Source organism: Gymnoscopelus braueri (assembly GCF_963280865.1).
Source record: "Gymnoscopelus braueri genome assembly, chromosome: 22".
Classification (NCBI taxonomy): Eukaryota; Metazoa; Chordata; class Actinopteri; order Myctophiformes; family Myctophidae; genus Gymnoscopelus; species Gymnoscopelus braueri.
This window is the reverse complement of record NC_137624.1, coordinates 26,260,960-26,287,507: the sequence shown is the minus strand read 5'-3', so window position 1 is coordinate 26,287,507 and position 26,548 is coordinate 26,260,960. Positions and strand designations below refer to the sequence as shown.

The 26,548-nt window shown below is 41.3% G+C and overlaps 1 protein-coding gene across 1 annotated transcript in view; it reads left to right on the top strand.

Annotated features, from left to right (window-relative positions):
• The window catches only part of astn2 (astrotactin 2), a gene marked incomplete at both ends in the record, with an annotated part of 625,858 nt that overhangs the window by 539,274 nt on the left and 60,036 nt on the right, over nt 1-26,548 (top strand). The window lies entirely within an intron of this gene.

The window sequence follows — 26,548 nt, the reverse complement described above, 5'->3', positions numbered from 1 at the left end:
GACGACGCTGATAGGCTCGGTTAGCTGGTAATTTCACTAGAAACCCCCACAATGGGCTATCAGGCCAGACTCACTCCTGGAATCAAATAGAAATGAGATTTCCGGAGGGAGGGTTTACCAGGCTAATCATGTCGGTGAGTTTAACGTTGTTTAATACAATCAGATAGGACTTTTCTGTTTGGATGAACGGGCTGTCAAGGCCAGAAAGTAGTTTTTGCCACTCAGCCTGCGTTCCCGCATAACTTCCGGCTACAATTCTGAAGTATTTTTACTTAACTGGATTACTTCTCCACTACATCTCAGAGGCAAATATTGTACTTTTTTTACTCCACCACAATTATTTGAAAACTTAGTTACTATAGTTACTTTGAAGATTTTGAATACCCTTACAAAGGATTTGTTGTTTATTTAAATCATAAGCCCGAGGAAGGCCTGCGGGCCCAAACGTCCGTCGTGTTTGATCTGCTGCTGGGGCTTATGATTTAACCCATTAAGACCTGGAACTGTGTCATTTTTAGATTTGAGCTAAAAAGCATTATTTTACACTTTGGCTATTCAAAAATAGCAGATATACAAGCTCATAGCGCGGCACCGAGTGCCGCGCTACGAGCTTGTAGATCTGCTATTTTTGAAAAATCGTGAAAATGTGTGCAAATCTTTGAATATATATATTTTTAAAGCGAACATTTTTAACTCAAATCGTTGCTTCTGGGGGGTCCCTCGAACAAAATATTTTGATGGGGGTCCGCGGCCAAATACATATCATTTTGGGGGTCCTTGACATGAAAAAGATTGAGCACCACTGATATAGAAACATTCGTTTTTCAGAATACTGTTGAGATTTAGGAGACATGTAGAATCGGCTTCAGGTCTCAATGGGTTAAATAAACAAGAAATCCTAAAAGGATTTAAGTGAGTGCTGGTGTTCCTTTCTAAGAGACTGTTTCTGCCCGACACACGCCAACTGTGAACTACTCGTCTGATGATGAGCACTCGCTTCTCTCTTCTTCAAGAATACAAAACATACATTAACCACCTCAACCCTATATACATTTCAACCCTATAAATATTTTGTCCATTTGAAAAATAGCCGATCTACAAGCTCACAATGTGTCGCGATGCGACGCATTTTCATCCCTGAATGCTGAATGTCATCCCCCTACTCTCTCCGCATTTCCTTTCTCTTTTTCTCTCCACAGTCAATCAATTTAGTCAATTATAAAAAATATTTTAGAATGTTCTTTTCATGTCGATTCGTTGATATACACGTAAATAAATGTAAAAAAAAAACTAAACTAAACCCCCAAACCTGCTTCTCGATTATGCGATTAACCTACATGAGCAAGATGAAGTCGGTTATTGGTTCTATAAAATGTCAGTTTGGATATGTATTCTCAGTTAATTGCCCCAGCCCTAATGACAAGTCATATGGAGAGAGAAGAAGAGGAGGAGGAACGTCAAAAGGAAGACGAGTCGAGGAGGAGAGGACAGAGGACAGAGCAGGGCAATTTGACAGGCGCCGTAAATGGTGATGACCCCCAAGTCTAGCTGGTGGTGGTGGTGGTGTTGGGTTGGGAGGGGGGGTGGGGGGGTTGAGTCAGAGGCTGGGGTGATATGAATTTAACCCGTTAAGACCTGACAGGCCGATTCTATACAAATTTCTTCTAAATTCCTAACCGCCCCTGAAGCAAAGATATGAGTTGAAAATGTTGTTTCCAAAAAATATATATATTCAAAGATTTGCACAAATGTTCAAGATTTAAAAAAAATAGCAGATCTACAAGCTCGTGTAGATCTGCTATTTTTGAATAGCCAAAGTATAAAAAACAATGGTTATTATAGCGGAAATCTAAAATGACAGATGCGTTTCATTGGATTGGGTTAAGTGGGTAAATTGTCACGATTTTTTTCAAAAACAGAAGATCTACGAGCTTGTGTAGATCTGCAATTTTTTGAATAGCAAAGTATAAAATAATGCTTTTTTTTTTCTCAAATCTAAAATGACACGTACTGTAATCTGCTCTCCCGGTTTTCATGGGTTAATAACGCTGGAGAAATGAGGTGATCTGGAAGTAGCCGGCTTTAGTCATTGGGCAGTGTGGACAGGCCATCCATCACCCCTGGGAGGGGTACTGATGAAAGATGGCCCACCAATAAGCAGAGAGAGAGAGAGAGAGAGAGAGAGAGGCCACACAGTCAGCCACAAGACACTGGTCGGAAGAAGTACTCTCCCATGTGTTTCTTAAGTAAAAGTAATGCAGTCCCACAGTGTAGAAATACTCTACTACTACTGTACTTGAGTAAAAGGACAAAACAATTTTTTTGGGGGGGGGGGGTTACTAGTTACTAGTAACTAGTAACTAAAGCTGTCAAATAATTGTAGTGGAGTAAAAGTACAATATTTGCCTCTGAGATGTAGTGGAGTAGAAGTATAAGGTGGAATGGAAAATAAAAGTACCTTAAAATAAAAGTAAAAAATAAATAATAATAATACAGTACAGCACTTGAGTAAAGTACTCAGTTACTTTCCCACCACTGGCAATGCACAGACGAGGCTCCTGGCAGAGGTGTGGTGCAAACGGGGGCAGATGGCGAGGGTGACTCACCCCGCTATGTGTGCCAGTCACCGCCATAAATCTCATTCCGCTGGAAACGGCGTCATTCACATTCGGGGAGTCGCTGTCTTCTTTTTGTCCTTTATCTCGTCTCTGGATTTAATTCTCTCGGTCATGTCTTTATGCGTCTTTCATGTTCTCTGAACTTTTCACTGAAGTGTCTGAGAATAGTTGGAATGACGTAGGTTATTAGTGGGACTTTCCTCAGTTATTATGCGCTTCTTAAAGCAGTGGTTCTCGAGCATTGTCATCTCAAGGACCCCCTAGTTGATATGTACTGTATTTGGCCATGAACACCCATCTGAAAATATGTTTGTGCCAGGGACCCCCATACAAGATTTGTGTTGATAAAATGTTTCATGAATATTCAGAATAATTTCACTCTTTCCCCACACTTTTTTGTTTTAATTGCAGATCTAAAAACTCACAGTGGTGAGTTAAGAAGTGCGTTGAACTGACTTTGATGCTATATTAACACATTTTGTTGGAGACCCCCTGGAACCCCCTCAAGGACTAAATGACTAAATGTCATTTCATTGAAACTTTAATGAAATCTAAAGTTTTCTAATTTATACACGCACGCACGCACGCACGCACGCACGCACGCACGCACGCACGCACGCACGCACGCACGCACGCACGCACGCACGCACGCACGCACGCACGCACGCACGCACGCACGCACGCACGCACGCACGCACGCACGCACACACACACACACACACACACACACACACACACACACACACGCTTTAAATATCGGTAATCAGTGGTGTAGGACATTGGTCCTCAAAGTGGGGTCCTTGGGGTGGAAGGGGGGGGTTCCAGGGGGTCCCCAGCAAAATGTGTTAATACAGCATCACAATAATTTTAACCTTTTATACTTTGGCTATTCAAAAATAGCAGATATACAAGCCCATAGCTCGGCGCGCTATGAACTTTTAGATATGCTATTTTTGAAAAATCGTAAAAATGTGTACAAACCTTTGAATACATATATATTTTTAAAGCGAACATTTAAAACTCAAATCTTTGCTTCTGGAGGTCCCCTGGCACAAAACATTTTCAGATGGGGGGTCCGCGGCCAAACATATATAAATTTGGGGGTCCTTGGCACAAAAACGTTTGAGAACCACTGGTGTAGGACTCTACAAAATTGAGATCGGATCGGACCCAAAAAATGTGGCATGGGGGGGTCGTCGAGGTTGTAATGCATACAGGTTTGTGGTGGTGGATCCATGTATACAGTACGGGTACGACCATGACAGTGAGGCACTGAGCAGGGCTAGAGCTCCTTTCTAGGTTTCTCTCCCAGGCCTGGAAACCATCCTTTTTAAGGATCATCTATCATAAACTGTAAAACCATGAAGCCTGAGTGGCTCTCATTTGAACTGGAGAGAAAGACGATGGAATCAAAACCTCCCATTGTTCTGCAAAAATGTGCGGCATCAGACTATGCTGATACAAACTTGGAAGTGATTGGAAGCGTGGATTTTGTATGGAGACTGGGGAGTTCTTTTAACCACGTTCACCCTGGCGTCACCATTCCGGGCATGCCAATTTTTGGTTGGGCGAAGATTTTCAAAATTGTCTTAACATTTTCAACATCAACAAAGAAACAAGCTCACAATATGCATCGATCTTGTGCTGTAGATCTGAAATGTTCAACATTTTTCACACCTTGAAGTATAATACAGGGCTTAAGTGGTTAATAAAAAAAAATCACAAAAAAAACGTGCTTCTCGATTATTTGATTAACCTACATCACTTGGTCACCTGGTGGTTCAGCCCATTAAGACCTGAGGCCAATTCTACAAATGAATCCGTAGTTCTCAAACTTTTTCATGCCATAGGACCCCCCAAAATAATATGTATTTCAACCCCCCAAAATGATATGTATTTGGACCCCCCAAAATGATATGTATTTGGACCCCCCAAAATGATATGTATTTTTTGGACCCCCCAAAATGATATGTATTTGGACCCCCCAAAATGATATGTATTTGGCCATGAAATGGGTTTGACATTGGATAGCTGCATTTCACATTATTTCAAGGTTGGAGAGCTTTGAGTTTTTTTCCGGGACGTGTCACAAAATGTGTTAGACAGCTGTTAGCCATAAATAGTTATGTATACCTTTTTAAGATAAGATTAAGGTATGGCGGTGGACAAAGTACTCAACCCCACTCATGGTCAAATATAACTACTACAAGTGACAGTTGCTTAGTCACGTTTGTAATTGAGTTACTTGCTTTAAAAAAAAAGAAGTCAGTATTCAGAAGGAATGTTTAGTAAAATACTTAAGTATTCAAAAGTACAAATGACAAAGTACTTTTCTCTTCTTTTTTTTATATCAATGCATTGCTGCATTGAAATGTGTTAATAGTTGCATTAAGACATTTTCCAAAATATATTTAAAAAAAGTGTATAAAATAATACCAATAAATAGAGAAAAGAGCAGATCTCAAGTATACATTGGATAATAAGAGGAACTTTTTCACTTGCAGTCGAGTAACATTATGACCAGGTCCAGTAGAGTAGATTCCAATACTTTGGGCTCAAGAAGTAGTACTTGGAGTGTGTCCACTGCTTATCTTATTATCTTACCATCTTTGTTGTTTTGTCCTTTTGCCAAGCGAGTGTTGTTGATGCTCCAGGGTGATACGGGTGGTCTGTACCTCCCCCCCCCCCCCTCCACCCCCCCCTTACATCTGTGCAAACCATCAGCACACAGTGAAGAGCTGCCTCCTCCATCCCCCCCCTTAGATCTGTGTCTACCGACCAAGCGTTGTAGGTTCGTAAAAGAGTCATCATTTCTTAACCCATTCAACCCGGGGACGCATACTGTGTCATTTTAAGATTTCTTTGGCTATTCAAAAATAGCAGATATACAAGCTCATAGCGCGGCACCGAGTGCCGCGTTATGAGCTTGTAGATCTGCTATAAAAAAAAAAGAATCTTGAATGTTTTTTGGAAATCTTTGAATACATGTATTTTTTTTTAAATAACATTTTTTAACTCAAATCTTCGGTTCTGGGGGGGGGGTCCCTGGAATAACATATTTTATGGGGATCGGCGGCCAAAAACACATAATTTTGGGGGGGTCCGACTCCTTGACAAGAAAAGATTTGAGCAGCACTGATATAGCAACTATGTTTTTTTCAGAAAAAATAAGACATTTGTTGAGACATTTTGACAGTTACAAATGTTCGCTTAAAAAATATATATATGAAAATATTTGCGCTCATTTTCACGATTTAAAAATAAATAGCAGATCTACAAGCTCATATTTGGCCGTGGACCCCCATCTCAAAATATTTTGTTCCTGGGACCCCCAGAAGTTGTAACAGAGTTAAAAATGTTTGCTTTAAAAAATATATACTGAAAGATGTGCACACATTTTCACGATTTATTTCCAAAAAATAGCAGATCTACAAGCTCATAGCGCGGCACTCGGTGCCGCGCTATGAGCTTGTAGATCTGCGATTTTTTGAATAGCCAAAATAAAGACACAGATGCCGTTCCCGGGGTTGAAGGGGTTAAGGGGTAGTCCCATCTCCCTCGCAAATCTTCCGCTCTGAGGTCAGCGGCGACCAGCAGATAGATCCACCGCCTTTGATGTGGTCAGACAGCAGTTCAGTCTTCAAGTCCATAAATCCTGCTCTTTATACAGGCCGGGATGGTCCCCACGCAGGCAAAGCCCTCAGTGCTTCCCCCCCCCCCCCCCTGTCCCCACAGGTAAGGGAAAAGGCCAAACCCCCCCCCCCCCCGGCCTATAGACCCAGATCAGGAGTGCATGGTTTAAAGGAGTATTTCACCCAAAAAGTGTTTATCAATTACATTGAATCTCTGGTAGGAGACTCTGGTAGGAGACTCAAAGAGTATAGTCTCTTTGAGTCTCCTACTGACCATTGACCATTGATTGTCAATGGACCATTGAACCTCATTAATTGTTGGCTTAGGAATGCGACAAAAAACTAAAAAATCTCCATGAATTCATTGCTTCATGGGGTGTGTAATTGATAGAAAATAAGTAATTTTGATGTGATAGGGACTTTATTTTTTTTATTTTCACATTAACCGCTTGAACCCTAATAGCCTCCCTATTCTGAGGAGAACTTTAGCCAAAAACAGCAGATCTACAAGCTCACAACGCTTGAGGTGCATGGGTCTGAGACCCAGGTATAGGACATCGATCACACACAATTCAAATGAGGTCGTATAGGTCCGGGTAGCTCGGTAGGTAGAGCACTCGCCTTTCGACCACAAGGTCATGGGTCGTGCGGCAAGTCGTGCGGTAGGTACTGGGAGCTGATGGTACGTTGTTTGGCTCCACCTCAGCAATCCATCTCCCAGAGGTCTATAGCGCATTGTGAAACGGTGATAGACTCCCGACAATAAGCCACTCCGACCTACTTAGTAGCAGTGTTGATTTTGACAGCACATTTTTATTTAGTTTTAGTCATAGTCTTTTGAATACAATTCCATTTAGTTTAAGTCATATTTTAGTCATCCTAAATGTTTTAGTTTTGGTCTAGTTTTAGTCGACTAAATATCATAAGATTATAGTCGACTAAATCTACAGTTGATTTAGTCGACTAAAATGTATTTTGGCGGTGCCTTGATGGCGTAGTAGTAGCTGATTTTACCCTTTTTTGCATGCTGAAAATAGCCGATCTACAAGCTCACAGCGCGTCGCAGCGCGTAGATCTGCTATTTTCAGAGCGCAATACCCGAGTGCAACCAAACATAAAATGACTTGTCTTTTAGTTCTACTGGATCTCTTCTCCATTAGTCCCTCCCTAACATTTTAGTCTATTGTTTTTATTTGTTGACGAAATTGTCAATATATTTAGTCTTAGTTTTAGTCATCATAGCTTAGTTTTATTTCGTTTTTATTTCGTTTTCGTCAGTGAAAAAAGCTAGTTGACAAACATTTTTCGTCATAGTTGTAGTCGACGAAATCAACACTGACTTGTAGTAGTGGTTCTCAAAGTGGGGCCCAGGGGGTCCGTTTGGTTCCATTTTGTACACTCTCATGGGGGTCGTTGAAATTGAATTTGAAAAATGTGAGAGCCACTGTGATCAGGAGTGTCCTCGTAGGTGCAGGATGGGGCATGGACCACAATGCAGGTCCAACTGTACTAACAATGTTTGGTTCTGTCTGGAGACCTGCGTTGCATGTCCTTCCTTCTCTCTGCCCTCAAACTTCATACTCTATACCATTGGTTCTCAAAGTGGGGTCAGGGGACCCCCAGGGGTCCTTGGGGGGAGGCTACCAGCTAGGGGGTCCCCAGCAAATGTGTTAATACAGCGTCACAATCATTTCAACCACATTAACCATATGTTATACTGTACTTGTAGATCTGCTATTTTTGAAAAATCGTGTAAAATTTGTGCAAGTCTTTGAATATTTTGTTCAACTCAAATCTTCTGCTTCTGGGGGTCCCTGGAACAAAATATTTTGAGATGGGGGTCCGCGGCCAAATACATACATTTTGGGGGTCCCACTGCTCTATAGTATAGAAAAGACCCACACACACACACACACACACACACACACACACACACACACACACACACACACACACCAAATATAGTAATAATAATAATAACAATAACAATACAGGCGTCAGGCACTAATAGATAGGCTTGTGGGTCTAAAGTCAGATATATACATCATCATACGACGTCGGCACGTGCCGATCCAAAAGCTCACACCGCTTGTAGATCGGCTGCCAGCGTTAGTTCATACTCGTAGAAGTAAGACATTAAGCATTACCCTCCCCATGGCACTGTGAGGGGAAAAAAACAACATCGCTTGTTGTCAATAAGAGGAAATCTTTGCCTTCTGTCCTTGAAAGACTCCCATTTCCAGGTCGTAAAGCCAGGCTTCCTCCAGTGCGGATGTGAGCAGACAGGTACATGGCTCAGATCAAGCTTGTTAACTCCAAGCTCCCCCACTTGATCCTTCACTTGCCTGGAACCCCGGGCCCATCACCATAAAAGACACAATTCAATGTGAGCACTTAGCTGCATGTGACCTTAAGAAAGGAAAGAAAAAAGTTTAAAAGCTGGGAAGTGCAGATATTGTCACTGTCTAGCAGAAACCTTGTATCTCAATATTTCATCTAATATTTTTTTGTAAATTAATGCCCTACTTTGTCGTACAAAGTGTGTCGCGCGAAATGAGTGAAACAATGGCGATCCACAAGCTCACAACACGTAGGTTTTCCGCTATTTTTGTCTTACATGTCTTCTAAATCCCAACAGTTTTTTGAAATACGTATTTGTTTCTATATCAGTTGTTGGAACACAGGCTATTTTTTCCCATTTACTGAAAAGTAACCGTTTTGGACATACAAGGTTTCCGCCTGCCAGCGCTGATATACAGACGGCTCAACTAGACTTGTGTACACACTGTATGCTGGAGGATAATTTAGGGCACTAATGTGCCCCTTCGTTTATCTTTGATTCCCTTTGTTCTGATCTTTGACCTCCAGTTAACAAGCAACCGTTGGAGATAAACAGGAAGTGTCTTTTTTCCTTATCTCGAGAGTTATTACCGTAGAGTTAAAAAATAATAGAGAGGTAACGAAAATCCCATTCCCATTCACTTGGATGGAGTTTTCTCACCCAGCGCATGCATATTCTCTTTTCACCCCTTCATCCGGGTTGGGAAATGTGATGGGCGGGGTCTATTTAGGGCCTCTGCATGTCGTCTCGCATGTTTCGAGGCCATTGGTCGAAACCGTTTTTTCGTTCATGTGTTTGGCCCCAGCCGTAATAATAAACTGCAGTACCTATGATCGGCCACCATGTCCAATGCGCTTCACTTGCTCCCTCTCGGTTCTTCTGGGGGCTTGGTCATTACTCAGGGACCACGCAAGTCAGGAACAATGTATCCATCGGGAACGATGCAGGGTTTGGGAATTCACGCCCCACCTGGTTATGCAATACCAAACCCATTGTACCCGGTGTCAAGAGTACTCGCTGTACCCGTTGTTCCGAGTACCCAGTGTGGTAGCCGCTAAAATAATGTTATCAGAAACAACATGGGCATTCGTGAATAGAGTTGTACTCCGCACTTATATTGGCGAAGCGGCACAAACATGATAATCAGCAGAGCACACCCCCGGGTGATCTGGGACGCGCACGGCAGGTTTGAGGTCAATCGATCGGACGGTACCTAAGTTATGCCCGGGACACACGCTTGCGTGCGTGCGCACACACGGATTCCATAACTGCATAGAATAGATATAGAAGATTGTGGAATTAATCTGTGGACTCAGACGGTGGTGTGGCTTCCATGAAGATCTTGGACTCATGTGGCCAATCGTATAATGTCAGTCCTCTATGGCCTATAGTCTCTCAATCCAGACTATCTCTTCTAATCTTGTCTGAAGAGTCTGTAAATCCGCCCCGTAAAAGTTCAGAACAAGTAGTTCAAGTAGAACTACTTGAACAAGTAGTTCAAGTAGTTCAATTAGTAGAACAAGTATAAGTTCACAATATATACTATATATATATATATATATAGAGGCCTATATATATTTTATTCTTGGAGCTTTTCTGTCTTTATTTGATAGTACAGTGGAGATTGACGATTGACAGGAATCGGGGGAAAGAGTCGGCGAGTGACACGCAACACATATCCGGCGGCGGGCTCGGGAATCGAACCCTGCCGGAGCAGCCTTATTATGGTACGCGCCTTAACCACTCGGCCACCCCCGGCGCCCCCGTAACGGCTCCATATTTGGGCAAAGGTTTCAGCCCCAATACGACCGCGAGCATTCTACTTCCATTGCCTACTATATGCCTTACTGGCAAGCGGGCACGAGAAATGTTTGGCGCCTGATCGGCAAAGTGGTTTGCGAGATTACCTCCGGACAAACACGCAGATAAACAGACAGACAGACTCATTCGCAGATGTCTTGCCTCTCGTAACCCATTAAGACCGGGAACGCATCTGTGTCATTATTTTTTAGATTTCTTTTGGCTATTCAAAAATAGCAGATATACAAGCTCATAGCGCGGCACCGAGTGCCGCGCTATGAGCTTGTATATCTGCTTTTTTTTTTTATCTTGACAATTTTGTGCAAATCTTTGAATACGTATAATGTTTTTAAAGTGAGCATTATTAACACCAATATTTGCTTCTGGGGGTCCCTGGAACAAAATATTTTGAGATGGCGTGGGGTCCGCGGCCAAATACATATCATTTTGGGGGTCCTTGACATGGAAAAGTTGGAGCACGTATACGGTTAGGATTTAGAAAGCCTTTTTAGATTATGCATTTGGCCGCGGACCCCCATCTCAAAACGTTTTGTTCCAGGGACCCCCCCCAGAAGCAACAAAGATTTTCACGGTTTTCAATTTTTTTCAAAAAATAGCAGATCTACAAGCTCATAACGCCGCACCTATGAGATTGTGTATGTTTTATATCTGTTATTTTTTTTTAATAGCCAAAGATATCTAAAAATGACTCTTTCCCGGTCTTAATGGGTTAAAGGAATGCAAAAATGTCCCCCTCATCTCTGCCCCTTCATGCCTACTTGCTCCACATAATTGTTGTGATACGGAATAAAATTTCACAAGAAACCCTGTTGTTCACCTAAGGGGGGGGGGGGGTTCTGGAGTGGCTTCGCACCGCAAATATGTTTTGAATTTACTAATCAAACTGAGGCGAATGTTTAGCTTGGTGCTGACCAACGCTGGGTAGGAAAAGCACTGTGTTTCTGAAGAGCCCCATCTGTAAACAGGGTTTTATTGTGTTTTGTTTGGTTTGGGAGAGAGGGCCTTGCCTACGGTGAGAGAGGAATGTGGAATGATGCAAATTATCTCTTTGCCGTTCCCCCCCCCCCTGTTTCCCCTCCTTCTTCTTCTTCTTCCTCTTCTTCTTGGGACAAGGTGACCATCTTTGTCTTATACGCGGCTTCATTATGGACCCGGCTAACATCCATACTATATGCTGTAAAAACAGCGGTGGTACATTTACTTAAGTACTGTACCTAAGTACAATTTTGAGGTGTTTTTGACTTTACTTGAGTATTTCCAATTTCCAATGCTTATACTTCTACTCCACCACATCTCAGAAGCAAATATTGTACTTTTACTCCACAACAATTATTTGAAAACTTTAGTTGTTAGTTACTTTTCGGACACAAATTATGACATTATAAAACATACATTAACCACTTTAGCCCTATTTTATACATAGGCTATTTGAAAATAGCAGATCTACAAGCTGACAACACGTCGCGATGCGACGTGTTGTCAGCTTGTAGATCTGCTATTTTCAACCATTTTAGTATACTTTTGCTACTTTAAATACATTTTGATACCAATACTTTTGTACTTTTACTCAAGTAACTTTTGAACTCCGGACTTTTACTTGTAACGAAGTACCTCTACATTGCAGTATTGATACTTTTACTTAAGTAGAACATTTGAGTACTTTTTCCACCACTGCTCTAGGTTATACTGGAAGAGACGGCAGATACCAGACAGACAGACAGACAGACAGACAGACAGACAGACAGACAGACCGACGGGGTTCACATTCTTGTACAGTGGTTCTCAAACTTGTTTAATTTCAATAAGGACCCCATAACTCTGAGAGCGTGTAAATGAAAAGATTTCGAGGTCCATTTTGGTTCCATGTGTACACTCTCAAGAGTTACAGACCTGTAAGGGTACGTCTTCACCCCCTCCCCCACAAGGAACCGTGAGCGTCCGTGGACCGCACTTTGAGAACCACTGCTCTCGCATATCTCACTCGTGTGTGTGTGTGTGTGTGTGTGTTTGTGTGTGTGTGTGTGTGCGTGCATGTGATTTCACCACAAACTTAACTGCCATTATTTATCCTGGTGTTTGCATGCGGACATGAGTGATGAGTGTAGTGTAATGCGTAATGTGTTTCATTGGGGGCTTGTACAGGCCTCTAGATGGCACACCAAGGCAGACACAGGAGCCTTCGTCTGGAGAGGGAGAGAGAGAGAGAAAGAGAGAGGTTTGGATCACTGTAGGGCTTAGCATTCCTGTACAAGCGCTCGCCTCGGTCAAACCAACTTTATACTTTGTGAGTGGTTATCGACAATCACAGACAATATACTAGAAAAATAATCTTATTCAGGGGGATTAAAGTGGGCTGAATATGCTGAATATAAGTGAATGTATCCACAGAGAGGAAGTTGTTAAAAAAATTATGTTCACAGTATCTAAGTATCTAACAGTAGTATCTTAACCCATTTAGACCGGTAACGCATCTGTGTCATTTTAGATTTCTTTGGCTATTCAAAAATAGCAGATATACAAGCTCACTATGAGCTTGTAGATCTGCTATTTTTGAAAAATCGTGAAAATGATTTTTTAAATATTTTTTTCCAAAAAAGATTTCTAGATTTGTTTTAGTAGCGGCCTCAGGTCTTAATGAGTTAAGTATCTGAAAATGTAATCCCATGCACGGCTGCGGAAGCTGTAATGAGTGATATACTCCTGTTAGGCAATGTCAGCGATACTGTCTTGACTTGAAGTCATATCCACTTCATCCTGTTGTTATCCTGTAATCACGTTATGACAGTCCCAGGACATTTTTCTTTTATATATATTTTTCTTATATCTTGCTGTGTAACCTGGCAATTACTTTGCCAACTGGCTTCAGTTGAATGTCAGTAACAGGTTAACACCCATAGCTAAGTAATACATTTTCTAACTACCATGTGCCATGGTTTTCCTATAGATTGTGTGTGTTTTGACTGCTGGAGAGTCAACGGTTGGTTTATCTGCAGTACCATGATGAATGTGACTATAAATGATCAGAAAATGCAAGCCTCCTCTTTCCACCATCACGTTTGTGTGTGTGTGTGTGTGTGTGTGTGTGTGTGTGTGTGTGTGTGTGTGTGTGTGTGTGTGTGTGTTGTGTGTGTGTGTGTGTGTGTGTGTGTGTGTGTGTGTGTGTGTGTGTGTGTGTGTGTGTGTGTGTGTGTGTGTGTGTATTGCAATGTCTATCCTGCTGTTATCCCGAGGTTTCCCCCAAACCCTGATTACATCATCTTGTTCCATCATCTGATCATCTGGGATTCTTGTCCTTAAATCACAGTGTGGAGGTGACACATTCCTGTGTGTGCTCGTCAGCGTAGCACCGTAAAACACACGCACACACACATGCACATGCACTCACGCACATACACGCATGCATGCGCACACACAGACCCACATGCATGCGTGCACACACACAGACAGACAGACACACTCTCTCTCTCTCTCTCTCTCTCTCTCTCTCTCTCTCTCTCTCTGTGTTGCTTAGTGCTAATTAAAAACCTGTGAGTCTATTTGTGACATCACCATCTTTTTGAGACTTTATTTAGCTGGATGGATGGAAGCAGAGCGAGACAAACAGGCAAAAAGAAACGAGAGAGGAGTTTGGCAGGGATGAGAAAGTTAAGAAGACAATATTAGAGGGGGAAAAAGAAACGGGGGAGAAAGAAATGGAAGAAGAGACGATAAGAGACGAGGAGGAGAAACCTCAGAGAGCGTGGAAGAAGAGAGAAGGAGGAGAGGAGCAGATAACAGGCAGTGCCAGGAGTCACATAGCGATGATGTCACCTCGTATGGGCACTGTCTGTCTGTTTGTCTGTCTGTCGGACAGAGAGAAATGAGCTATTTGATCTTTTCCTTTATTTTAGTCCCAGTTTCATCCCCGCATCACACTCCAGCCGGCTTATTGGGATCAATGACATTCAGACCCCCCCGCCCCCCCCCTTCCTCTCCTCTCCTCTCCTCTCCTCTCCTCTCCTCTCCTCTCCTCTCCTCTCCTCTTCACATTACGTTACACTCTACTCCTCTCATCCACCTCTTTCTTGGTCTATGAGGGTCAGCGGCATCCCCCCCCTCCCGTATTTATGTAACGGCTCCATTATTGGCTGAGACCAGGCACCCCTCCCCCCTCCCCCCAACCCCCCCCACACCCCCCCCCTCCCTCGCCGATACGTCGATAAGCCCTCATTCAAAGAGATTGAATTATATGAAGATAAACGGTGTCCTTGAGCATGGGTGCAGATAACAGATTGGAGTGACACAGCTGACTCTCTTTGTTTTGTTAATTAAAGATGACCTCATCGCTAAAAATGGACGCCGCGCGTCTCCCTCGTCACGAGCCTCGCCATCAGCAGATTGCAGATTGCAGGCAGGGGGCCAAAGGCTCCATTCCTCTCTCTCTCTCTCTCTTTTTGCTTTCTCTCTCTCTCTCTCTCTCTCTCTCCTCTCTCTCTCTCTCTCTCTCTCTCTTTTTGTGTGCCACACACATTATCAGTCCATTTCTCTCATTTTCACGTGTAAACTTTACAGTACCATTTCTCTCTCTCTCTCTCTCTCTCTCTCTCTCTCTCTCTCTCTCTCTCTCTCTCTCTCTCTCTCTCTCTCTCTCTCTCTCTCTCTCCCCCCCAATAATAGACGTGGACACATACTTGTCCTGGCACCCTCTATCACACAGTAATGGATTCGCGCGGGGGATGTAATTAGGACATGATAGGTCTAGTTTTCACACACAATCACAATAATGATGCATGGGGACGAGGATGTTGCTCTCTGCGCTGACACACTGTACGCACGCGGAATATATAGACCAGTGACCAGTGATGTGACAAAATAAACAAATGTAACAAAACACACTTGAGTAAAACATACTAAAGTGTTGGCAGTGGTGGAAAAAGCACTTTTTTTTTACATTGTAGATCGGCTATTTTCAAATGGCCGAAATGTTTATAGGGCTGAAGCGGTTGATGTATGTTTTGTAATAATAATCAAAATCTACAAGGTAACTACTAGTAACTAAAGTTTTTAAATAATTGCAGTGGAGTAAATGTACAATATTTGCCTCTGAGATGTAGTGGAGTAGAAGTAAAAGTATTGGAAATTGGAAATACTCAAGTAAAGTACAAATACCTCAACATTTGCTCGAGTACAGCACTTGAGTAAATGTACTTAGTTACTTTACACCACTGTGTGTTAGTGAACTCTGTAGGAACTGTTGCCCCAAAACAACGCAATGCCACCGATCAGTCAGTGATTGAAACAAAGACGTGCGTGACAGACTCAAGGGTCTGTCCGCACCAATAATGACAACCTATAAAGATAACCATAACGATAATGATGTGCTGAGCATCCCCGCTGATGAATGATACACATTCTGTAAACACGTTGAGCGTGAGTGATGTGCTCAACGTGACGCCCCCCCCCCTGTAAGATCAGATGGATTTTGATTGGCCGTCAGAGTTAATATCGTTCAATCAAATGGCTCTGGAAGAGATCCCAATGCTATACAGTCTGTCACTGTCATTACACTGTTGTGGTGTGGACTCCGCCATCCACTTGATTCTACGAAATGCCTTCTAAATCCAGTTTTCTGAGAAAACGTGTGTTGCTATATCAGTGGTTCTCAAACGTTTTCATGTCAAGGACCCCCCAAAATGTTATGTATTTGGCCGCAGACCCCCCCCCCCCATCTCAAAATATTTTGTTCCAGGGACCCCCCAGAAGCAAAGATTTGAGTTAAAAATGTCATATGTCATATTTATAATTATATCATATATTCAAAGATTTTATTTTTTTCTCCAAAAATAGCATATCTACAATCTCATAGTGCGGCACAAAGTGAGCTATGAGCTTTCTATCTCCTATGTTTTATTAGCCAAATATGTCTAAAATGACACAGATGCGTTCACGGTCTTAGTGGGTTAATAGTATTTACAGTGCCTTCATAGTCATCATCTCCACCGGGCCAAAGGCTGGAGACGGAGATTATGTTTTCACGTGTGTGTGTGTGTGTGTGTGTGTGTGTGTGTGTGTGTGTGTGCGTCAGCTAAACTCGCGAACCGCTGGTCCGATCAGTGCCAAAGCTTTATGTGCACGCTGCCAGTATAGGAAGACACTCCCCAAATACTTTCTCCAATCCGTCAACAACAACTATGTAATTTAATACTTTTGTGAATGCATTACATCATCAGACCTATCCCATCCCTCCAGGCTTTGGGAAACGTATCACGCCTATATGGAGTGGAACTATAGCCGTTGGGCGCGAGCTGTCCGTCCGCCGTATGAACTCCACTTCAGAGCCTGTGTCCCTCGACACCAGTTTTACCATTTCTACACACGCACGCACGCACGCACGCACGCACGCACGCACGCACGCACGCGCGCGCGCGCACACACACACACACACACACACACACACACACACACACACACACACACACTAACACACACACACAAAGAAGAACTGAAGAGGTGAAGGACTCGCACACCACAACAAATGTTTTAAAAGATGATGACAAAAGATATATATAAAAGTGCTATAGTGCAAAGTGATAGGACAAACGTTTCGGACCATTGTCAGTGCCATATACTGTAATATGTATACGGCATATGCCATATACAGTATTATAGCACTTGTGACCTCCCTCCAACTACGACGTAAGTGCAAAATGGCTGCCGCGTGAATAGCGGTCAATTAAAACACAGCGAGGAGAGCTTAGAAGGAGCCTGGGCCATTGAATAAGAGGTTTTTAGACAGCAAGGACCCTGTGGCTGTTTTCCTGTGTGCGATTTGAGTAATAGGGGGCGATTATGGCTCAGAGTTGGCAGTGGTTTGTGTAGCAATGGCATGTTGTCACCCACATGCCATCAGAGTCTGACTGAGAGACGTCCGCCAGACCAAAGTATATCCAGGCCATGGTTGTGATATTCCGTCCACTGTCGGGCAGACATATCTCGTATCTCCGTATTTCAACTTTGTATGTGTTTTCACAATTTCAAGTACATTTACTCAAGTACTGTACTTAAGACATGCCCAAAATTGCGATGCTAGGGTTTAAGTGGTTAAATGTACCTCAAAGAACCATTTCCGAAATAAAACGGTTCTTTAGTAGGTGATGGTTCTTCTTTTCCATTTAAAGGAGTAGTTCACCCAAAAAATTACTTATTTTCTATCAATTACACACCCCATGAAGCCTTGAATTCATGGAGACTTTTTAGTTTTTTGTTGCGTTCCTAAGCCTAAGCCTAATATGTAAAAACGCTGCCGGATCTGCAGCCAGAAATAAAACAGGGATAGTATATGCGAGGCTGTAGGAATGGAGTATGCCCCGACCGTCTCTCATTGTCTTTCTATAGGAACTGATGCATAAATCATACCGTAGTTTAGTTCCTGCACTGTGTGAATTCAGCAGAGAGTTGCCAGGTCTGACGGCTCAGTCATCCCAACTTTAAATCGGCCCATGTTATATACCATAATATATCTTTGCTGTCGCGGCAGAAACCTCTTATCTCCATATTCAGTGGTTGTACTTAAGTAAAAGTATCAATATTGCAGTGAAGAAATGCTCTGTTACAAGTAAAAGTCCGGTAATCAACATTAACTTGAGTAAAAGTACAAAAGTATTGGCATCAAAATATACTTTAAGCGCCAAAAGTACTCATTGTGCAGAATGTCCCAAGTTTAAATTGTATACAAATCTTTTGAAAATAGCCGATCTACAAGCTCACAATGCGTCGCTATGCGACGCATTGTGAGCTTGTAGATCGGCTATTTTAAAATGACCGAAATGTATACAGGGCTAAAGTGGTTAATGTATGTTTTGTGATAATAATCTAAATCTGCAAAGTAACTAATTTAGTAAGTAACAAGTAACTGTACTTAGTTACTTTACACCACTGTCCATATTCTTGCTTTTTGTGTTTCTTCCTAAATTAACGCCCTACTTGATCACACTACAGCGTCCCACAAAAGCATCAAAAGTAGCAGATCTACAAGCTCGAAACGTTTCGAGCTTGTAGATCTGCTACTTTTGATGCTTTTGGAATTCGAATCCTAACCGTTTTGTACGTATGAGGTTTCCACCCGGACAGGAGACCATATCTTCGATGCAAAGCGAACGCAGTATTTTTCTAACCTCAGAAGGCAGAAACGACCCCGAGAGTTTTAAAACATTCATACGCAACATGTTAAGGGAAGTCAAGTAGATGTATAGACACGCTCTGTGTACAGAGATGATGTGTGTCATCACATATCCTCAACGGCTGAGCTAACCCCTTCAATCCGGTAAAGCATCTGTGTGTCATTTTTAAGATTACTTTGGGCTATTCAAAATGAGCAGATTTACAAGCTAAGATCTACAAGCTTGTATAGCGCGGCACCGAGTGCCGCGCTATACAAGCTTGTAGATCTGCTATATTTTTTAAATAAATCGTGAAAATGTGTGCAAGTATTTGAATACATTTATATACATTTTTAACTTGAATCTTGGCTTTTGGGGGTCCCTGGAACAAAATATTTTGAGATGGCGGCAGGGGGGGGGGGGGTCCGTGGACAAATACATATCCTTTTGGGTGGTCCTTGACATGAAAAAAGTTTGAGAACCACTGATTTATAGCAACATAAGTAAAACATTTCGAAGACATTTGTAGAATCCCCAGAAGCAAAGATTTGAGTTAAAAAAATTCGCTTTAAAAATCATACATATTCAAAGATTTGCAAAAAATGTCATGATAAAAAAGAATTAAAAATAATCTACAAGCTTGTAGCGTGACACTTGGTGCTGCGATATGAGATTGTATATCTGCTATTTTTGAATAGCCCAAAGTATAAAATAATGGTTTTAGCTAATAATCTAAAATGACACAGAATGCGTTCCCGGGTTGAATGAGTTAACATGGAGTTAGTGAACTGGTTATAGAGTTCCTCGGCACATTCATATTTGATGAATAAAAAAATGGAGACTATTGTTTGCATGTTACAGCTTTTCGTTTGAATACCAGTGTCAGTGAGGTAACTGTACTGTATGTTGGCTTTTTTTTTATTGCTCTGGCCCTATAACCACTTTAGCCCCGGTGTCCCTATTCTGGGCATGTCATTAGAGGTGTTTATGTTACAATCTTATCGTCTCTAGGGAATAAAGGATTGTCACGTACGGGTTGGAAAGTGAAGTCTGTTTTTTTTTATTGACCGTTTCTTTTTTATTTTATTTTTCGATTTGCATGATTTTCACGATGAATGATTCTTTTCAAAACTTTTTTTTTTAAACCCATCCATACCTGAGGCGAACATCTTAAAAATGTTTTCTAAATCCTAAATGTTTTTTGGAAAAAATCTGGAAAATATTTGTTCAAGATTTTTCAAAAATAGCAGATCTACAAGCTCATAGCGCGGCACTCGGTGCCGCGCTATGAGCTTGTATATCTGCTATTGTTTAATAGCCAAAGAAATCTAAAGTGACACAGATGCGTTCCAAGTCTTAATGAGTTAAGGGCATGATTTTAAACTCTAGATTTTAAACATGATTTTAAACAAACTTGATATATGGCGCACCTCAATAAATGATCAAAATCAATCTAAACCTAATCTTGAGTTTTTGAAGCTACTTAACCTAGTAGCTTCAAAAAGATGAGAATGAATTCTAATCTAACCTCACTACACTAAACTAATCTGTCCAAAGGTTTACAGTTACAAAATGCCACTACACTATTAACTATAGCAAAAGAATCGAGCTAATCCAAAACCGGTTACAATCTTATCAACCATTAAAGGTAGGGTAAGTGATTTGCTTTGGTTAAAATAAGTGTTAAATAGCTCTATATTCTGATAGAAGTACTCTTTATAGAGTGTTTGTTCAGTATTAGGAGTCTCCTTGTCTCTCCAGCTCTTTATTAAACAGAAAATGCATTTTCGTTTCAGTTTCAGTTTCATTTCCAATTTTATCCAACCAGGACAGAGAACTCAATCAGGATACAGATTAAACAAGTGAAATTGGAAGTGATGACACTAAGAAATGAGCAGACAAAATTGGAACTGGAACACTATACAAATTAAGCTTAAAAATGGGTACTTTCTCCTGATTGGCTGAGATTTTGACACCTACAGAAAAATGTATTTTCTGTTTATTAAAGAGCTGGAGAGACAGGGAGGACATCTGTTACTGAAAAAACACTCTATAGCAATGATTACTATCAGAATATAGTATTTTAACCTTTTAACAAAATACTTTTTGTTTTAACCAAAAAATATCACTTACCCTACCTTTAACTATCTACACCAGCAAACTTAACTCATTCACTTCCAGAATAAATGCATAAATAAATCATACACTGCCAGCTATTTTTTTATTTTCTTACCTTTTCAAGGAGTCACAGAATATTTGAATATTTATCCCCTGATCGTTGCTAATCACGGGGGGCTTCACTGTGCTTCCGTAAAAAAAAGAAAAATGTCATCGTGACCCCCCATTCGCTTGTTTTAGGCCGTTGAAAATAGCATGTCTTACAATATTCATTGTAAAACACAGGAGGCGAGATGCAGGCGATTTCCCAAATACGTTAACCAGGAAGTGAATTGAGCATTACATCTTGGGATCACGTGATCTGCCTGGTTCTGTGTGCATCTGGGGATGAAATGGTCACTCATGTGCTAGCAAAGAGCGCCATCTAGTGGAAACGCAAAAAAAACACACAAGGCCTTTAGAAAAAAAAGTCGTCAAAATCGTCCTTGGCAGTGAATGAGTTAAGGTTCAACTGAACATAAGTAGGGTTCGCAAATGATATAAACAGAACAAAACAATAGCATGGCAAGCAAGCAGGGGACAGCACTGTTTTTTTTTTTTTTTCCATTTTAGTATTTTTTTATAGGCCATCATTTTAAGTGGCTAACCTTGTATTACATGATGGTCGTGACATCATTGCCTCACTTAATTAGAAACACATTATGTGTTTGACATAATGACAGGTTGAACGCTGGAACGTCGTCTATGTTCTGCAGGAACAAATGAGATTTTCTACAGTATATCTTGTCTGCTTATCTCTCCGATCCTGTTATGCTCATAGTCAGCCGGTAATTACGGGTATTGCCTGAGTGAATGCTTAATTATCTGTGGCTGGATGGCTGTCAGCTACTTCAGCTGACACAGTGTGTGTGTGTGTGTGTGTGTGTGTGTGTGTGTGTGTGTGTGTGACGTGACAGTCTTTGCACCTTTCTAAATTAACCCATTAAGACCTGAGACCGATCCGATTCTATAAAATGTCTTTTCATGTCAAGGACCACCCAAAATGAATATATTTAGTCACGGACCCCCCCATCTCAAAATATTTTGCTCCAGGGACCCCCAGAAGCAAAGATTTGAGTAAAATATTTGTGCTTAAAAAAAATCTCTCTCTATATATATATGTGTATTCAAAGATTTGCACAAATGTTTAAGATTTTTCAAATATTGCCAAAGTATAAAATTCTTTCATTATTTTACGCTTTGGCTATTTTAAAAAAATCGTGAAAGTGTGCAAATCTTTGAATATATATTGTTTTAAAGCGATAATTTTTAACTCAAATCTTTGCTTCTGGGGGTCCCTGGAACAAGATGGGGGTCTGCGACCAAACTGATATAGAAACACAGAGCCGTCTGGGAGAAATGCGGGGCCCAGTGCACGCGCGCACGCGCCCCCATCCTCACGCGCGCGCGGTTTTGGGCGGATATTTCCGAGTTTTTGGTGGTTATTTGCGGTTATTTCTTTGTATAACTCTTAATAAATGTGATTCTGTTCACAAAATCTTTTTTTTCTTTTTGTTTTTCTTTTTTTTGCGGGGCCCCCCCAAGTGCGGGGCCCGGTGCGGCCGCACCGCTCGCACCACCCTTCCTGCGGCCCTGTAGAAACACACAGGGTTTTTTTTCAGAATACTGTTGGGAATTAGAAGACATTTGTAGAATCGGCTTCAGGTTTTAATGGGTTAATGTGCTGTCAAGATGCCGTCCCATGGAGCCGTCATACGGCACTCATAATCAAACACCATCTGAACATGTCCTACTGTAGATATGATGAAAAAAACAATCATCTTCAGTCAATATTTTAGAGGAATGGGGATTGTAAAGCAGTTTTGTATTTATAAATGCTGCATTAACTACTGTAACGGATACCATTGCGGTTCGATTTCATCAAGGTTATCTGATTGCTCCTATTTGAAAGTATTTCTATCAAATATAATTTTTTTTTTTTATCGTGCCTGCATACTCCTGGAGACGTTTTGTTTTTTATAATTGTGTCACTATGTGTCATCATCACTTGGATCTCTATTATTATTGCATTGCAGTTACATTTAGGAACTTAAACATTTGCATTAAAAAAAGAAATGTGTCAAAGAATAGGCCTAATAACCTCACCACATATTAATGTGATGTCGTGCGAGAGGGCGGGACTATCTGAGATCTGACACCGACTCGTGACTCCTGAATCGCTGCCCGTCTAGCATCAGGGTCATGATTAGTATCATGAAGTTAAACTGTAGCCTATATTTAGATTTTCTCTATTTTTTGTGTAGTTGCTTTTGTTGCACTGTTGGATTTGTCCAGATGTGTTGAATGGGTTTAATCTTTAACCCATTAAGACCTGGAACCATCTTTGTCACTTCTTGATTTGAGCTAAAAAGCATTATTTTACACTTTGGCTATTCAAAAATAGCAGATATACAAGCTCATAGCGCGGCACCGAGTGCCACGCTATGAGCTTGTAGATCTGCTATTTTTGAAAAATCGTGAAAATGTGTGCAAATCTTTGAATATATATATTTTTAAAGCGAACATTTTTAACTAAAATCTTTGCTTCTGGGGGTCCCTGGAACAAAATATTTTGAGATGAGGGTTGGCGGCCAAATACATATAATTTTGGGGGTCCTTGACATGAAAAAGTTTGAGAACCACTGATATAGAAACTAGGGGTGTGCCGATATATCGTCCCGCGATATATCGCGATACGTTTTCGTGACGATATGTATCATTTTGGAAGAAAAAAGATATCGTTTTGAACATTTTTTTTTTTTTTTTTTAGCTATAGCTGTGCCTTGGGTTGACTCCCACCACAGTGTCAGTTTGTTCAGCACCAGTTCCGGGTGCCTGACACACATCAGGGCCCTGCCATTCTCATCCTTCTCTCTCACTGACCTTTGTCTGTGACCCGTGGGAGGCCTCCGTACATAGAGGCTTTAGAGGTCCACGTTTCCGATGTGATCCATCCATGTGACATCTTGTATAGATTCCATCCTAGGCTCTTCTCCTGCTGTGCTGAGCACAGTGGTGCAGGTCTATGTCTCTGCCCCCATACAGCAGGATACTTACTCCACTGTAACCAGCAACAGCCGCCTCTTGAGGTCATCTCCCATGTCAGATGTCCACACTCTCCTAAATGGTAAATGGTGCATTTATATGGCGCTTTTATCCAAAGCGCTGTACGTAGAGTGTGAATTACATTCATCCATTCACACACCCATTCACACACGCATTCACACACCCATTCACACACGCATTCACACACCGATGGCAGAGGAAACCATGCAAGGCACCAACCCTGCGATCAGGGGTTCAGTGTCTTGCTCAAGGACACTTCGACATTAACTCTGGGGGAGCTCGGGATTGAACTGGCAACCTTGCGGTTCCCAACCAGCCGCTCTACCGGCCACTCTACCCCTGAGCCACTGCCCCGCCCCGCCCCGCTCCTGTTCATCCCATGCAAGGCATTCCAGGCAAGTGCCCTCTGGACCCTCAGATCCTGTTCCGTCAAATCAGTCCTCTACTACTCCCCTATTAATGGGGGGGGGGGGGGGGCGACTAGGGTCAATGCTGCTGGTGTGAATTGGGCACTAGTTAGTGCTACTAGTGCCTTAACCCATTGAGACCTGGAACTGTCTCATTTTTAGATTTGAGCTAAAAAGCATTATTTTACACTTTGGGCTATTCAAAAATAGCAGATATACAAGCTCATAGCGCGGCATACCGCGCTACGAGCTTGTAGATCTGCTATTTTTGAAAATTCGTGAAAATTCGTGAAAATCTTTGAAAATATATATTTTTAAAGCGAACATTTTTAACTCAAATCTTTGCTTCTGGGGGGTCCCTGGAACAAAATATTTTGATGGGGGTCCGCGGCCAAATACATATCATTTTGGGGGTCCTTGACATGAAAAAGTTTGAGAACCACTGATATAGAAACATACGTTTTTCAGAAAACTGTTGAGATTTAGGAGACATGTAGAATCGGCTTCAGGTCTCAATGGGTTAAGAAGACAAGCCTTAAGACAATTAACAATTATATGACATAATACCAATCAAATATGGCAATACGAGTCGGATTATCCACATGATATGTCCTGAAAATAAATGTTAATTGCCAGTTTAACTTTTCAAGTGCACATATATATATATATATATATATATATATATATATATATATATATATATATATATATATATATATATTTTTTTTTTTAACATTCAACCTTATGTTTTCTGCAAAGGTTTATCCACTTTGATGCTTGACTTATCTTTGAAATGATGTGTCCGTTTCTATTTTCTCTTCCTCTGGTAAGGCAGTTAACAGCGCAGACTGTGCCCAAAGGTCTCTCCCCCTCTCTCTCTCTCTCTCTCTCCTTGCCTTTTTTTTCTTTTTTTTACTGCTCCCCTCTGAAGACCTTTTGATCAATGAGTTAGCGTGGAAATGCCAGAAGTTCAAAAAAGTCTGGGGCGGGAGCCATAATGGTGATTGTGTACGGCTCAGTATAATGAATTGAATAGACGCAATGATGTCATATTAGCAAATGGTTATTTGGAAGAAAAGTCAAACTCAGCATCCAAGCTCGTGCCATGCCAGTAATTGTTGTGATTTTTTCTCGGCTATACCCATCGTTCTTACAGAGGAAGCTGTTTGTAATTTTTCGTTGCTGTCGGGTGGAAACCTTGTATGTCCTTATTTATTATTATAAAAAATGTAAAATATTTTTTTAAATAGTGAAAATGTCCAATCTACAAGCTCACAACATGACGCGTTGTGAGCTTATAGATCGGGCCATTTTCACAACTTTTGTGTGATGTAGTTGGGCATTAATTTACAAAAAAAAAACATAAAAAAATAAACAATGTTTCTGCCTGACAGTGACGAATTTTAATGCACTGCAGAGCTCCTTCCCGTAATATACACACACCCATACGGTGTTATATACACACACACACACACACACACACACACACACACACACACACACACACACACACACACACACACACACACACACACACACACACACACACACACACACACACACACACACACACTGACTATGATTGGAAATGCCAAACAGTCACAGTGGTCGTCCTGGCCTAAAGTGACTTTGAGTGTTTTGTGGCTCAGTTTTTTCAATCAGAAGAGAGACACGCCAAGACACAATCTCCCACACAAACGCGCAGTGATGTAAAGTAACTAAGTACATTTACTCAAGTAGCTGTACTTAAGTACAATTTTGAGGTATTTTTTATGTTTTTACTTTACTGGAGTATTTCCTATTTTCAATACTTTTACTTCTACTCCACTACCATCTTAGACGCAAATATTGTACTTTTCACTCCACTACAAATATCAGAAAACTTTAGTTACTAGTTACTTTGTAGATTTTAACAACTTCAGCCCCGTTTCAACTTTGGCTACTTGAAAATAGCTGATCTACAAGCTCACAACGCGTCGCTCGTGACACAGCGACGCCATAGTGACAATTACCGCTTCACGTCAACCTTTTTAGTATCACCCCCCAGTTCTCTTGGAACCTGGACGGAGGTGATACCAAAAAGGTACCAGGTATTTTTTAGCCTAACATAAAACAAAACAAACGACAGAAAAAAGGGAGTGGAGGCGGATACAGTACCATGCCGAGGAAATGTACTAATTTAGCACTTACAATTTACTCAAGTACTGTAGGCCTACTTAAGTAAAATTGTGAGGTACTTTTACTTAACTAAAGTATTTCCAATTTTCAATACTTTTACTTCTACTCCACTACATCTCAGAGGCAAATATTGTACTTTTACTCCAGTACAATTATTTGAAAACTTTATAGTTACTTGTTACTTTGCAGA